This window comes from Babylonia areolata, chromosome 26, assembly GCF_041734735.1.
Source record: "Babylonia areolata isolate BAREFJ2019XMU chromosome 26, ASM4173473v1, whole genome shotgun sequence".
NCBI classification, from domain to species: domain Eukaryota; kingdom Metazoa; phylum Mollusca; class Gastropoda; order Neogastropoda; family Buccinidae; genus Babylonia; species Babylonia areolata.
In genome coordinates this window covers 72131-87500 of record NC_134901.1, presented here as the reverse complement: position 1 = coordinate 87500, position 15370 = coordinate 72131, and positions in this window count along the sequence as shown.

The window sequence follows — 15370 nt, the reverse complement described above, 5'->3', positions numbered from 1 at the left end:
ATATGAACATACATTCTAAACAAATGTAAACAAAAAATAGTATAACACGAAACACATGATTACATCCCAAGCTGCACAAACACACAGTAGCCTCAGTGCATTGTGGACAGATAAAGCCAAGTTAGTCAAGAGAGTTTCATTTGAGAGAGAGAGAGAGAGTGAGAGAGAGAGAGAGAGAGAGAGAGAGAGAGAGAGAGAGAGAGAGAGAGAGTAAAGAAAGTATCAGTATCAGTAGCTCAAGGAGGCGTCACTGCGTTCGGTCAAATCTATATACGCTACACCACATCTGCCAAGCAGAGCAGATGCCTGACCAGCAGCGTAACCCAACGCGTAAAGAAAGAGAGTGAGGCAGACAGACAGACAGACAGACAGTTGTAAATGGATAGGTCTCAACTAACAAGTTTAAGGTATGGGTCTTACTGGATTAGGCTTAAGTTATCCCCAGGTAGCACTAACCTTGGCCAAAGTGCCCCTTTCCTCATTCGCTGGGTGTGAACGTCAACTGAGTAAGGAGGGGAACCTTTCCCAAATTTACCCACGGGGCCATTTCCTTCCAACGTAGAATGTCTCCCATGACAACCAGGAGGGAGTGGGGTAGACGGGGAAAATCCAAAACGTGGGGGTGAGTTCTCATGTGGCCAAGTTTATCCCCGGGGGGGTCACTCCAGACATCTATAGACCCCGGGGTCAATGTGGACTATCCATGGCCAGATTTGACCCCGTGGTAAAAACCCACAGGAGTGTGAATAAGCTGCTACACCACAAAAAAGTTAAAAGTCCAGGCTGACCTGTTTCACGACCACACAACCTCTCTCATTTTACAAAAAAAGCTCGTGCGCACGTGCTCATCGGTATTGAAAGAATTAATTATTCGTTGAGTAGAAACACACTGCCTTAACGTTCTTTTAATAACGTAATACAGCAGGTGTATTCAATCTGCCTATGTGTATGCGAGACATGGACCCTCATGGCGGATTTGAAAGAAAAATCCAAGCCAAGGAAATGGTTGTGTTGTAGCAAGATACTAAACATCAGATACACTGATCATACAACAAATGAACAGGTGTACAAAACCATCGAACAGCACATTGGACCAAATGAAGGCCTGGTAGCATCAGTTAAGTAAAGAATGAAGGTCTGCTAGCATCAGTTAAGTAAAAAATGAAGGTCTGCTAGCATCAGTTAAGTAAAGAATGAAGGTCTGCTAGCATCAGTTAAGTAAAGAATGAAGGCCTGGTAGCATCGGTTAAGTAAAGAATGAAGATCTGGTAGCATCAGTTAAGTAAAAAGTGAAGATCTGCTAGCAATAGTTAAGTAAAGAATAAAGATATGCCAGCATTAGTTAAGTAAAGAATGAAGGTCTGCTAGCATCAGTTAAGTAAAGAATGAAGGTGTGCTAGCATCAGTTAAGTAAAGAATGAAGGTCTGCTAGGATTAGTTAAGTAAAGAATGAAGGTCTCCTAGCATCAGTTAAGTAAAGAATGAAGATCTGTTAGCAATAGTTAAGTAAAGAATGAAGAAGAATAGCCACATTGGTTAGGCCACTTAATCGATAAAACAATCGTCCAGTCGAATGGCCTCGTTAAAACAATCATCCAATTGGAATGGTGAGGGAAGAGGGAAAGAGACGGAAAGGAAGATGCGAAAAATGATGGACCAACAACACTGAAAATGGACACACACACACACACACACACACACACAACCATTGCAAAGACCCATGCTTTCGCACATTCATTGCCACAGATATGGAGAAATCTGGTGAACATTAGTTCTGCGCTGCGTCCTAATGCCTCACACAGATAAGAAAAAAAAAAAAATAGAAAAAGAAAAAAAGTGCAGCGGTAACGTTTTTCGCACTTCAGGAACGAAGAAGGAAAAGCTACAGAAACAGAAGATTAAACACACACACACACACACACACACACACACACACACACACACGTCAACAACAACAACAAAAACAAAAAAAACAAAAAAAACGCACGCACCCATGTACACACACGCGCACACACACACACACACACACACACACACATTGTAGCACAGAGACAAAGCATGTTCCAGTGTGATGATAGGAAAACCTCCCGTAAGTGACGTCACAATGTGCTGTTCTTCAAGAGCTGGTCTATGACCTCAAATCTCACGCATGTGGTTCATAATACAATGCACTGCAACATCATCTGAAGAGCAATGGAGTTTCTTGGTCTGAAATCACTCGCGAACTCTGTCAAAGGAAAATGAAACAGAAAGAAATGGATTCCGTTGTGAAACCACACTGTCTCCTATCTTCCCTTTTTCCCCAAGCTGTTGAAGCTGTTGTTCTCTTTCGATTTCGATTTGCTGAGACACGGGGTAATAAATCTTTTTTCTTTTCTGGTCTGTACCACTTCTTCCATTCCAGTTTTCTTCATCTTGCTCCTTTCGACTTACTGATTTTGTTTTTGTCTGATGCTTTCCCCCCGCTTATTAATCCGAAGAACGGTTATATTAGTTTCATCTCCAATACCAACCCCTTAAAAAACAAAACAAAAAACAACAACAAAAAAACAAAAAACAAACAAACCAAAACCAAAAAAACAAAACAAAAAAACAACAAAAAAAAACAAACAAACAAAACAAAGACAAAAAACAACAACAACAACAAAAACTTTCAATGGAAAAATGTCCGTACGACTTTGACCCATATTATGTTTGACCCTGAAACCAGACCACACGTTTGAATTTTGACGGGAGGAGGAGGAGCTGGTGGATCAGGAAGAGGATGATGATAAAGAGGATGAAGAAGAAAGTATGAATATATCCCCCCGAAAGAAAATATTTCCGCAAATGTCGAAGCTGTCGTAACGATATCATCACCTAGGACATAAGGTCTTCTAAAGAACGACGACAACTATCTGATAAAGAATAATCATGACTTCACACCAATTCACATGCGACTGTTAACAGATAAAAAAAGGTGACTTCACAGCAGATCGTTAACAGATAAAAAGCTTTCGGAATGTGACTTCACAACCAGTAACAGATAAAAAGCCATCATCTATCGAAAACATCATGGGAACACAGTGCGAAAGCGACTGAGCTAAAACGGCTGCGAACAGTATCTCTGTATGTGTGTCAGTGTTCTGATTCGTTCAAGAGGGTTGTTGCTTTCAGCTCCCTGATGCTATTTTTAAGTTATGCGTTTAACAGGACTGAACCATATGCAAACCCAGACTGTGGTTGATTTGGGCGATGCTGGTGATCTTTGTAAGTTTGATTCTGTATCCACTGCCTGTGCTTCTGAAAACGAACTCGTTGTCTTACAGACGTTCGGAAACCACCCAGAGACGATTTATGCTCGAAAGGAGCAGAGTTCATTTTCGTAGCGAGCAATTTGGGAAAGAGAAACATAAGAGTTCAACAGGATTGTGAATTTAGGATCTGTTCTCTTTCTTCTCATCAGTGGTAATTCAACAGAATGCAAGAGGAAAAGCTGCGTTTCTTCGTTTGCAAGTGAACAAAAGCTGCAAAACTGTGCGGCAGATTACAAAAAACCCCTTATTTCCAGAATGGATAGCTAAACTGTGTGGCAGACTTCCCCATGAAATGTGTGGAGTCCAGACTGACAAGAACATGTGATTTTTTGAAGAAAAATGGATATCTTTCCGAAATAACAACGTGTAGTTAATGGTTTTATTAAAGAAAGAACTGTCTTTCCTCTACAATGGCACATTATCAGCAGAACTGTTAGTATATCAACCGCCTTGGTTCTTTACCTCTGCCTGATCCTGGTTGCTGATACAGGGGCACAAGTGCACTATGCCACTGGACAATATTGTCTCCACCTCAGCCCTCAGTTTGGTATGAAGACTGTCCTTCGCTTATGTCCCGATCGTAAATCATACTGCTGCAGACTTAACCGAGGCTGCTGCAGTTTTTGGCAGTTATATGCTTTTGTTATAATCACAGGCATTGCTGTGAGCACCATTTTGGTGAGCTCCTTGGCACTAATATTGGTCCTCATCGTGAAGAAACGGCGTCGTCAGCGTTCACAGGGCGTCAGGGAAGTGTTCAGACCAGAAGATGTCGTGTACCCGAGGAACGTGCTACCGCTATATAGATACCCCCAAACCCCTGGTCAACCTGATTCTCCACATGGCGGTTCATCTCCTCCGCTAGAATATACAGCCGAAGAGTCTGCTCATGGTTCTTCAAAACAAGACTCTGCTTCGAGTCATCCGCTTCACAGACCTGCCACGGGAACTGAGGGTTTGCACCAGAAGGCGCAGCTCCAGGATACTTCCATCAAGGTTTTTCTTCCCACCAACGGAAGCAAAGCTTTTCTCTGGGCTATCCACCACAGGTGTCTTCTTCAGGCTATCCAACAGCAGGTTCATCGTCAGGTTATCTTCCGCAATGTTCATCTTCAGGCCATTCAATACAAGGTTCGTCTTTGGGCAGTCCAGTGCAAGGTCCTTCAAGCTATCCAATGCAAGGCTCTCTAGGCTATCCGATGGAAGGCTCTCCAAACAATCAGATGCAAGGTACTTCAGGCTATCCAATGCAAGGCTGTCTAGGCTATACAATGCAAGGCTCTCTGGGCTATACAATGCAAGGCTCTATACAATGCAAGGCTCTCTGGGCTATACAATGCAAGGCTCTCTGGGCTATACAATGCAAGGCTCTCCAAACAATCAGGTGCAAGGTCCTTCAGGCTATCCAGTGCAAGGCTCTCTGGGCTATCCAGTGCAAGGCTCTCTGGGCTATCCAATGCAAGGCTCTCTGGGCTATCCAATGCAAGGCTCTCTAGGCAAGGCTCTGGGGCTCTGGGCTATCCAGTGCAAGGCTCTCTAGGCTATCCAATGCAAGTCTCTCTAGGCTATCCAATGCAAGGCTTTCTGGGCTATCCAATGCAAGTCTCTCTAGGCTATACAATGCAAGGCTCTCTAGGCTATCCAATGCAAGGCTATCCAGACAATCAGATGCAAGGTTCTTCGAGCTACCCAGTACGTGGCTACCAAACTCAAGAACCTCAGCCAGGTTCTCCGCAAGACTCCACATCAGACTATCAAAAAGATGTAACTCCTTCGGCAGTCTATCACCAGCAATCACGTCTTCCTCAAGACCACTCCCCTGACAGGTATTCACCGGGAGGTCCAGGTATCCCTCAGAGCTATCTTCCACGAGATTCAATGTCTAGACCCCCAAACCCTCCTCGGAGATACCCCCCACGAGGAACTTCTTCAGGACCTCCCAGCACGCCCATGGCCTATCCTCAAGAACCAACCGCTCCTTTATGGGGCTGTTCAGGAATCCCAAGCGCCCCGCAAAGCTACGAGACTCCGGGCGGTTATCAGGGCTACCCATTGCAAAACCCCCCGTCAACATCTTCCCACTTTTTTCCAGCAGAGCACGGCTCTCATCCTTCAGCACCGTACCCACCGACACCCCACCCAGACTACCCAGGACGGTATCCACGATAGGTTCTGGAGGTGCCAGTCTCTTCTACATAATACTGACGGATCACTGGGGTTTTCAGCACATGACGCACTGATTATAATGTCACCAGTGAAGTAGCGCCATCAGGCACCTTAGTGCTGTTGTGAAAAACTTTAGATCCCTTACCCACTGGACGTTAAGACTTTCCGCAAGCCTTCGCGAGCACAATACTAAATGTGATTTATGTTTGTATTAGTTGGATGAATATGTAGCATTTTCATGTGCCCCCGCGGGGCATATATACCAGAGGAATGGTGTTTGCTAGGTGATCCTGACCACAAAGATTTGTTTTCTGAAGCACTTTTCTCGAATGCCATGCACCTTCTTCGACGTTGTCTTCAGTTTCAGTTTTCTGAGGCGTGGAACAGGCTATAAACAAGTACTCTGTTCCATATTTTTCCCGTTCACTTCCATTCTGCACTTCTGCTTTCTTTTTTTTAAAATACCTATGACAAGAAATATAGTTGTGTAACCATGTAGAAAGGCGAATGTGTGTGTGTGTGTGTGTGTGTGTGTGTGTGTGTGTGTGTGTGTGTGTATGTGTGTGTATGTCTGTGTGTGTGTGTGTGTGTGTGTGTGTGTGTGTGTGAGTGTGTGCGTGTGTGTGTGTGTGTGTTTGCTTGACAGTGTGAGGTACCGTGTGAACTGGTATGTGCGTAATTATATGTGCGTGCATAGTTGTGGGGTTGAATATGTGCGTACGTCTGTGCGTGCTTGTATGCGACACGCGAGCGCGGGCGCGCGTTCGGGTTTGTGCGTGCGTGCGTGCGTGCATATGGATGTGTATGTGTGTTTGTGTGTTGGGCGTGAATGTGCGTGTGTGCGCGCGCACGCGCTCATTTGTATGCGACCGTGCGCGTGTCCTCTTTTCACGCTCCCGATGCTTGTCCTCACCCTCCTCTCCCCTCTTCTTTGATGTTCGGTTCATATTCAGGATCTGGAGTCATCTCTCTCAATAAAACCAACAGACCCGGACGCCCTTCTGACGATAATGAAACATGCATGCACTCGGGCAGCGCATAATTCATTGTCCAATATAGCGAAAGCCAGCGCTGGACGATGCTCCAACATGGGAGAAAAAAGAAATGCCCGAGGAGGGGGGACTGTGTGATTCGAACCAGTGCGCTCAGATTCTCTCGCGTTACCACGAGACCAACACTCCACTGTTAATCCCAATTTATATGGTATTATTGAGACAAAGATAACTGCCTGAAGAGTGTGTCCTCGTGCTCTGCCCGCGTGACGAGCTCGGTTTCCATGTCCTGTCTATGTCCGGGTCTGTGGTGAAGAAAGTCAAGGCCAATGTCGGCGTAGTCATGAAGGTGGTCACGGGAGGGATGGAAAGGCACGGTGGGTCCGGAGTGGAGGTGGGGTGGGGGGTTGTGTTTGGCAGTGGAGTGGGGTGGGGGGGGGGGGGGGGTAGGATGAGGGTTGTAGTTTGCCGCACAGAATTGTCTTCATTATACTCTAGGGTGGATACTCACCCAGTCTGATTCCGCGAATTATCAAATGCTCCCTGCCAGTGAAACGCTTGCTTGGTGGGTTTTTCGGTGTGATCGCATGAGATGAGGCACTGACCGAGCATGATAGAGGTGACTCACGCGCAGTACCGGTGTAACATCCAAACTAGCCAATCCCCACCTCTAGGTGTCTCCCACGGACGTTACTGAACCGTCCATCTCCATAACCCCACTCATTCCCAGGAAGGCGTCATTGACTTTATTTTTCTAGGGGAAAAAAACTCGTAGTAAAAACACTCTGTATATGAAACGTTGACCACTCTACCCCTCCCCCCCACCCCCCACGCCCCCTCCTCGTCCCCTCCCCTTCGGGTGGATAGATAAAAACAGACATTGAAAGGAAAAGAAAATATGCACACACACACACACACACACACACACACACACACACACACACACACACACACACACACTGTACTCAATTCGGGTGGGTGATGTTTTCGGATAGATTTCTAAATTAAGTCAGCGGAAGATGATAGCTGCAAAGGCGGTACGCGCGTGGTCCCTGAATGACCACTGTGAGGTATGGAGGGAGTTTACAGCACAGCCACCAGGGGATACTTCAGGACGTTGGTGTTTTTTTCTTCTTTTTTTTTCTTCTTTTTAATAGAATCTGAAATGTCTCGGGGGGCAGCTGACGATGGGGGAATAATTTCCCTGGGCCTGTGACAGAACAAACTTGTGTGTGGCGGTGGAATGCAGAGCGGCAATTCCCAGGGAGAGTGGTATGGGGGTTACTGTTTCTAAGAGGTACGGAAGAAAGGTTTGAACAGAACAAAAAAATACCGAGGCCGATGACAAGAACGATAACAATGATAAAACGCATACGTGTAAATTGATTCACGTGCTGTAGCGCTGAATCTTGTGAGGAGAAATCAAAACGCTCCTACAGCAGACATTCACGCGCTTGAATTTCTCGACTCGAATGAACGAAAGACAAAGTTTATAAATACATGTACATGGAAGGCTAGACAAAGTGTAGATGGAAAGGGCACTTAGGAGCTTTCTTGGAAAGAGGCGGGTTTTAATGCCAGACCTGAATAAGGTGTGTGCAGAGACTTGACGAAGCGAAAGAAGGAGATCGTTCTGAATGTCCTGGAAACACTCGGGGATTTCTAGTCAGATAGGACAACTTTACAGGCGTGACATTTTTGGGAAGTTGAGTGTCACCTGCGGAAAAAAACGATTACTTCTGCAAGGGAAAGAGAGTATACAGTGTGAACATAACGTCGAACTCCATTTTCAACTTAACGGTTCATGCTTGCGATAATCGACCAATGGGATTTGACTTGAACCAGCTGAGAAAGGTGCAAATGACACCAAAAGATTCATGAAGACGAGAATGAAGTATTGAGTTGTAGATCGTTACAAAGGCTACTGACATGTCGAGGAAAGCGAGACAGGATTTTTTAAAGCTGAATGTGACGCAAAAAGCAGATTGTTCAGGATGTGGAGGAGAGTGGTTTCGGTGCTGCGTTCAGCACCATCGGCAAACTAGAATGGGGGAGAGGATTGTTGAAGCAAAGGATGGTTATAGAGATGCTTCAGGGCGTTGTTTTTTCCTTGGAGGTTTTAAAAAGAAAAGAAAAGAAAAACTAGAAACGGGTCGTAAGAAAAGAACTGCGTCAACGATATCTTAAAAAAAAAGAAAAAAAAAAAGAAAAAAAAGGCCAGGACGTAGGACTTCTGTTTTGAAAACGGATGGAAAATTGATTAAAAAGTAAGAAGAGACCGGTTTACAGTGTTAGTCATTGCCAGAAGTTGTGGGGAAACACTGGGGAAAAGACAGATATGGCAAGGGATCGACTTCACATGATTTTAACCCCAAAGGATGCATTCATGTATAGGTACACTTTACATGCACGTGCCTGCACGCACACAGTGACACACACACAAAAATACATACAAAAATGCACATGTACGTATATATCATGTGTTGACTTTGAGGTACATCTTCGTTTTTTGTTTTTTTTTTGTTTTTGTTTTTAGGTGGGCACGCACGTGGTGTACACAAACACACATGAATACTCAATCATATACACGCATGCACAAAAAAATAAACTTGCTTTCAGTGTGTTTTTTTTCACTTTTCCCCCAAGTGAACAAAAGTGCAAGGCGACCAACACTTAAATGAAGTAATCAATAATAAAAAAAAGTAATACAACAAAGTACATACATTCAATATAAGCAGGTAAAAAATATGAACTGCTAGCGTGTCCTTCCGCTGATACTGGCATCAATGAATTTTGAAGACACACATCCAAAGACAAACTAAAAACAAAGAGAGGAAAAACATTACGTGCTTTTGTTAGTCCTCTATGACTTATAGAGCTGGACACCAAAGTGTACTGTTACATTCAAAGGAATGGCTTTCTGTATCACAATATTCAAACGCACTGACCTGACTTCACAGACAAGGCCATTGTGGTTTCCTCTCTCTTAAAATGATTTAAATAAATTCAGCCTCCTCTCTCTGTCTCTCTCTCTCTCTCTCTCTCTCTGTGTGTGTGTGTGTGTGTGTGTGTGTGTGTGTGTGTGTGTGTGTGCAAACGCTCTCTCTGGCTTAGACGTTTGATATGCAAACTGATTGCATTTTCCAAACGCATTCTTTCATTCCACTGGCGACTGTTTGTTGCTTTTTGTTGTTGTTTTTTTCCTCTTGAAACCGGAGGAGAAATTATTGTTTTAGACACGGACTCAGTTTGATCTGAATTGGAAATTACTCAGCGCAACTTATGTTTAAAGGGGAGAAGCTGCCCTCTGACAATCCACCTATCCCATTACTCCCCCCTCCCTGCCCTCCTTCCCCTCTCCCTGCCACCCCCCCGATCCATCTCCGATTTCCACATCACATTACCCAGTGTCAAGACATTTTCTCTTCCTCATGAATAGCATTCGACCTGTATCCATTACATACCATTTCCTGCTTGTCTCTGTTGTATCTGTCTCCTCGATCATATCCATCCCGTTCTCTTATCTCCCCAATCATGCCCCTCCATCTCCCCAAAGACCCCCCCCCCCCATCCAATCCCCCTCCCACCCCCGCTCCCCCAGCGGCCTCTCGGTCATCCTCCAACAACGGTATACTGACCTTAAGGACAATACGGATCTCCTGGGGCTACACACGACAGCTACCGCTGTATAGTTCATCCTTATTCATGTCTTTCTTCAGAGGGTCACGCAGTGCGCGTTGTACGTGCACTCCTGCCAATGTGCCCGTGCGTACGTGTGTGTGTGTGTGTGTGTTGTGTTGTGTAATAATAATGGTAATCATATAGCGCTGAATCTTGTGCATAGACTAATCAAAACGCTTTCGCACCAGTCATTCTCACGCACCCGTAACTCTAAAACTGGAGAAACTGAAGACAAGGAAGAGGCAGGAAAGGGAGGCTATTTTGGGAAGAGGTGGATTTTAAGGCCAAACTTGAAAGAGCTGAGTGTGGAGACTTGACGAAGCGAAAGAGGAAGTTCATCCCAACTGCAAGGTCCAGAGACAGAGAAAGAACGGCGGCCAACAGTCGAGAGTTTGAATCTGGGTATGCGTAAATAGAGTGGATCCGAAGCTAGTGGAGATGTTGCAAAAGAGGAGTGATGTGCTCAGATCTTTTCTTTCTGAGGACGAGTCGGGCTGCAGAGTTTTGTATGCGCTGAAGGGACTGAATGGATGAAGCAGGCAAACCAGACAATAGAGAGTTACAGTAGTCAAGGCGAGAGAGAATGAGAGAAACGACAAGTCTAGATGTTGCGTCAATGGACAAATATTTCCGGATGGAGCTGATGCGCCGCAGTTGACAGTAGCAGGACTGACATGTCTGACTGATAAATTTTTGCATGAACAGTGTGTTGTCAAGGACAACACCGAGGTTCCTGACTGAACTGGAAAGAGGGATGGATGTACTGCCAAGTTTAATTGTGTCAGTTGTGATGGAAGAGAGTTTTTGTTTAGTTCCTATGATCATTGCTTCAGTTTTGTCCGCGTTCAATTGTAACTTATTTAGAGTCATCCAATTTTGAATACCCATTGTGTGTGTGTGTGTGTGTGTGTGTGTGTGTGCGCGCGCGTGCGTGTTGTGTGTGTGTGTGTGTGTGTGTGTGTGTGTGTGTGTGTGTGTGTGTGTGCGTGTTGTGTGTGTGTGTGTGTGTGTGTGTGTGTGTGTGTGTGTGTGTGTGTGTGTGTGTGCCTATGTGTTTTTGCATTCCTTTTTCCTGTCTCCTCACAACTGATTTCAGACAAAAATCCGCTCCCCCCCCCCCCTCCACGCCCTTCATCTCATCATTTTCCGCTCCCCTCTCTCTGTAAAAGTCTATCTGCTTTTGTTTAAAATTAAAGGGAATAAAAAAACTAACTAGTGAACGTGAATGGCAAAATGGTGCAGGTGAGAGAGAGAGAGAGAGAGAGAGAGAGAGCGTGCGCGTCATTGTGCTTCTCAGAGTAAAACTTGTATTTCAAGATGGTGCTTGTATAAACAGCACACTCCATTTCCCCATCACGAATTATCAAATTGATTTTCGAAGCGTTTTCACGTTGGTTCTCGCGTAAGAGAGAGAGAGAGAGAGAGAGAGAGAGAGAGAGAGAGAGAGAGAGAGAGAGAGAGAGAGAACTCAGAAGCCTTAAAAGTCAATAGCTTTACAGCACTATTGACATGCGAGGTACAAATCACGACAGAAATATAGAAAAACAAACAAACAAAAACAAGAGAGGTAATGCCTTCACGACAGACAGACAGACGATCAGGCAGACAGGCAGACACAGGGACAGGAGAAAGAAATAAAGAAAGAAGGACGGAAGGAAGGAAGGAAGGAAACAGAAACGAATAGCGGCGTAAAACCGACGGCTACATGTGACGGAATGGATGTAGGGACCCAGCAAAGCCACTGACACTCCCACAACACTCTGTTACTTTGCACATTTGCGCACGCGCTAAACTGTCTTGGGGGACTTGGGTAATCCTATCATGACTGGGGGTGACTGGTCAGATTATTGCGTGCACGGTTTGGGAATAGTGTTTGTGTATGTGATCGTCTATCATTAAATGGCTCTTGTATGATTGAGTTCTTTCTTTAGTTTAGCGTCTTTTCACTATTAGTGATATTAGACGATAAAAAAAAGGCGTGGGGGGGGGGGGGGGGGGGGGGGGGGGGGTTGGGAGGGCTAGGGAGAGGGGAAAGAGAAGTCAGAATAAAACAGAAAAGGTAGAAAACTACTAAGAAATGCATAACTAACATGAAATGAGCTTTAACAGTAACAATTAAATAATAATGATAATAACTAAAACCATTAACATGATTATGAAGTACATTAAAGGAATGTAGAATTAGGGCTATGAACTAATGCCTTTGAAAGTTCTACTAAATGAACCTCGTTAGAAATAACTTCCCCAAAATCATCTGCAGAATAGTTACTCTCTGTGAAATACTTGGGCAAGAAGATACGTAACTGCTGACATTGAAACGAACTGTGATGCAAGCCGAACTGCTTACCACCAATGCATTTAACATTTTTACTATATTTTGTCTTCAGCGCGTCAAGTTTTATACGGAATAAAGTAGAGGTTATTAATTTTGTATAGCAAGCTGAAGAATTCGGTATTTTTTTCTTTAATAATAATATTATACATATTATGTTCGGGGAATAATATCCCTTTCTGTTTTGAAGACTCTGTCTTCCATCGTTTATGAAATCGACCCCCATGCTGTTTTTTCTAACATAGTGTATGCTTCTTTCACGGAAAGTCGGACAAGTATTTTTGTCGATTTTTCTGAATCTTGTGCTCCTCTTTTAGCTGCTTTATCAGCAGTTTCATTGCCATAAATGCCCACATGAGAAGGCACCCAACAGAAACTGACATCAGTACCTTTAATCCTCAAACAATGTACCAAATGATTTGCCTCAATAACTAAGTCAGGTCTTGTTTGGAATCAACAAAGAATGCTATTTTCAAGAAAACTATTTGATGGCTCACCATGTAGCTCAATGCTTGTATAATAGCAACAAGTTCAGCCGTAAAAATGGAAAGATTCTTTCCAATAAAGTAAGATTTTTCAACTTAAAAGCGGGAATAGTAAAAGCCGCGCCAGCATTTTTGTCATCAAGAACGGATCCGTCAGTAAATATATGGAGATGAGTCTGGTATTTTTCTGCTGTGTGTATTCTGGCAGTACTCGTCGTGATATTTATGTTTTATTCCCTTTTTTTTGTTTTTTGTTTCAGAATAGTTTATATCAAAATCTGCTTTCAACATTTCCCCAAAAGGAATAGGAGTATAAGATGGTTTTATAGCTAACTCGTTCATGGTAACACCAAATTCTTTCAACAGTTTTGAAACGTAAGTTGCAACTGTTTCTTGTGATGAAATAGCTTTAGCTCTTTGGGGAAAATCAGTGTCAGATCTTACTGTCAGTTCATCAGCAATTGAATTTTCTCTCAAAGAAGTGTATCTTACAGCGAATTTTGCTGTTGCTAACTCACGATGCTCATTTAAAGGAAGAATTCCGGCTGTTTTGTACGTTTCCTGGTTGGATGCATGAAAGGGCACTCCGAGGGCAATTTTGATAGCCTTACAGTCTACACTTTGAATCTTTTGTAATAGATATTTAGGTGCACTGAAAAGTATTTATTGTGCACACGTTAACTTAGATCTTACAAGAGCAATGGAAAGATGGATCAATGTTTTTGTATCCATTCCCCAAGGTAAGCGGCTTAGAATTTTCATTAGATTGATACTTTTCCTTGCCTTTGTTAAGATGTAATCAAAGTGAATGTTCCATGTCAGTTTTGAAGTAAGATAAACACCTAAAAACTTCACCACTTGTTTATAATCAATGACATCACCAAGTAATTTAAAAATTGGCATGATAGATGGGTTACCACCTGAATTAAATAACATCATACACGTTGTTTTTTTTGTCGCCAAGGCTAGGCCATTTTCAAACATATAGTTACCAAGATTGTCAAGATCAGATTGATACAAACGCCGTATGTAATTCTGTGCTCTTTGTTGGGTTGACTTTTTTTTTTTTAGAGTGACACCGGAGATTAGAAAAGAGAGATAAACCACTCGCGGCAGGCCCCTTCTTACTGTCTATAACAGTGCTGAAGCCGTTTTGGGGCACACACGCAGTGCGGAAGGGTGGGGGTAAATCACCCTCTCCTTCCCCACCCGAAGGAAACTGGTCGGTTCTGACGGTTCAGCTGCAGTAAAGCGAAAGTTAAGTTATGCCTGGAATTTCCCACGTGTAGTAAGATTCGCTGTATACAATGAAAACCGATTCATTTTTGCTTGGTTTTTAGCACGTGTGCATCTGCTTGAATGTAGATGATATAAAAAGAAAATAAAGCAGCTCCCCCCACCACCAACTCGCCCCCCCCCCCCCCCCCCCCCCCAGCGCAATGTTGCACATGAGAGAGACAGTTGTAAATTATTGAACTGCGTTTTCGTAACGCTACTTTTTCTTCACACTCTCTGGTTTACATCACCATTTCTTCAACAACAAAAATATATATATATATATATATATATATATATATATATCAAAACATAAAACACATATTCAGCTCTGTCTCTCTTCTAACATCTGTCTATACATACATACATACATACATACATGAATACATACATACATAATTTCATATAGATCTATCAGTATGTAAATCTAAATCTATCTATATGTACATAATCATATATATAATTCATATATATACGAACGCTTCATGTTACCCGAGCAGACCGTTGTATTGTGCTCTTTCTCTCTCTGTAAGTCTCTGTCTCTGTCTCTCTCTCTCGGGAGTTTTACATGGCTGTTAAAAGCATCTACGATTCTGTACTTGTATGTGTTCGTGACAAAGGTATTTATTCAGACTTTTTTCAGTGTCCAAGAGGGGTTAAACAAGGTTGTATGCTAAGCTCACAGCTGTTTTCCTTTTTCATCGGTGAATTGGCAGTGGAGTTATCAAAGAAGGGGAGACATGGAATACAAATGATACCTGGCGCAACAGATTTGCTCTTAATGCTATTTGCTGATGATGTTGTTCTCTTGTCTGACACACCCATAGGGTTACAAAATCAATTAAATGCCCTTAAGCAAGAAACAGACAGACTACAACAAACAGTGAATCTCGATAAGACCAATATAGTAGTTTTCCGCAATGGAGGTCATCTTTCAACTCGTGAAAAATGGTGCTGTGGTGATAGGGAAATAAAAGTAACCAATACATATAAATATTTAGGAATGTTATTCACAACAAAATTGAGTTTGACATCTGCGTGGGATGAAGCAAACAGAAAAGGGAAAAAAGGTGTAATCCAAATTATAAAATCACTCAGGAGACTGCGTTCGACTGACGCTTTCCCTTAGTTTGGGCGGGGCAA